Here is a 2,135-nt window from a genome sequence, read left to right as displayed (position 1 = left end):
ATCGAACCGACGTCATTGACGAAGCTGTTGGATCCTAAATACGAGTCGATATCGGGAACTTTCCTTCGTATTTAGAATCCGATCATGAGCACGTGTAAATTTAATTATTGTTTAATCGTGTTACAAACCCAAATAGCGAGTAGTCTACATGTCAAATTAATTTCTGGTGCATAAAATACAAAAACATAATTTCTCATAAGAAAATAGTCGATAAAATAATCAAATTGGCTATTTTTGAGATACTTTCAAATATTTTATAAGTATATTTCAAAAAATGTTTGTAAGTTACAAAATATTTATAAGAAAAGGATAACTGTAATAGTGCTGATAGTATTTTTTTTTAAATTACATATTTTCTATTTTTAATTTAAGTAAAATTTACTTTGGATTATTCTTTTTTAAAATTTTCTATATAGTTTTAATTATTTTCTACCTGAATGTATTGATTGTTTAATTCCTGAATCTTTGAACAAAAACATGTTTGTTTTAAATAAGTTAATAATAAATTGTCCTAATGAAGTGAAGAGGAAGAGAAATATATAAAACAAGCTCAAAATTATGTATGAAACTGATTAATTATCTATTTAAAGTAATAAATATCAGTGGAATATTTTATACCTTAATTTAGTCTTTCTCAATCGAATGATAATGCAGGTAAACAAATTAATAAATTAAACATTAAAAGTGAAACGTTTAAACGAATTACAAAAATGAAAACAAAGGCAAACGCTCCAACCATTTCAACATTACACTTTTAATATTTTACTTAACTTATTAATTTAATTAATTAATTTATTTATATTAGGTTAGCAATTTTCTAAATATTCGGTTGAAGATGATTAAATTAAGTGGAAACGTTTTGTCACCAACATTTATATTAAATAAATAATAATTTTTTTACTTAATTTTGAATTCGTTCCGTATGGCCTCTTTTTCTTCTCATTCTATTATACCTGATCTTATATGATTTTCCGGTGTTTGTGAAAATAATGGAGCGAGAGCGCAGGTTGGTTTCTTCAGTAGTACGAGTCAGTAGCGCGACTCGCTATTCGCGGGTCGCGCACGAGCGGGATTTACTACTTATTGAGGCGTCGCGCCGTAACGCGGCGTAACTACTTGCTTATGGCGCGCCACCCGTGTCCCGTAATAATGCCGCTTTGCAAATCCGTTCGCCGGCTTGAATGGGTGTAGATTGTAGAAATTAATTAACGATCGAGTATCTTTATGACAATGTGCAAAATTTCTTATCGCGGCGTTGCGATCGGCGGTAGTAGTAGAACGTTGTTCCACGTCGGCATTTGCAGAGACTCTGGAATACCAGACATTGCGTGTGCCACAGCTCGTTCAACCCCGCATTTACGATCCTTTCTCACGCTAATGAGAAAACAGTTTACACAGGCATCCTAATGAACCAATTTTCCATCTGAAATACCGACGCCCGGGATATCATGAATTTTAGCTAATTTTGAAAAAGCCTGCGGGCGGTATAACATTGTATTATTCGTTCTGGCCATCGCGCGCGTATTATTTGTGGAATAATATTATTTCAAGCACGTATTATTGGGAATATGGATCAGCAATTTTTTTTGCTCGTACAACCGCATAAATTCAATCGTGCTGGCAGCATGCAACGATTTCAGTCTTCTTTTTATAGCCTTTCGTGATGGCGATGGGATAACGTTTATTCGAAGTAACTAGAGAGATCGCCATCGGCTCGTAAAGTAATCACGGATGGCGGTGTAGGCAGCTGTTATCGGAATTAGGCATCTTACAGTGAGACTAATCTGTTCTCTCTCTCTCTCTCTCTCTCTCTGCATTACAGTTGTGCGAAAACGAGTCTCGCGACGTGCATTCGCTCCGGAAATTCGAGCGAAACTCGACGGCATCGCTAATTAGGATCACTTAGCTTGTACGGGTGCGGGATCGACTTCCAAGAGGTGAGTTTAGTCTTTTTACGTTATCAAAAGCATGCTGAATGCGTACTCTGCGAAATTACGTAATATAATTTCGTGGAAAATCTGGAAAAGTGAATCTCTTGCATGGGAATATGTAGGGGAATATTCTAAATATTCATTCGAAAGAGCCTCGACATGTAAAAGTAATGTCCATTCAGCATGCCATTGTAAATCGGGGGG

The sequence above is a fragment of the Trachymyrmex septentrionalis genome, unplaced genomic scaffold (assembly GCF_001594115.1).
Source record: "Trachymyrmex septentrionalis isolate Tsep2-gDNA-1 unplaced genomic scaffold, Tsep1.0 scaffold19, whole genome shotgun sequence".
NCBI lineage: Eukaryota > Metazoa > Arthropoda > Insecta > Hymenoptera > Formicidae > Trachymyrmex > Trachymyrmex septentrionalis.
Note: the sequence above shows the minus strand (reverse complement) of the source record.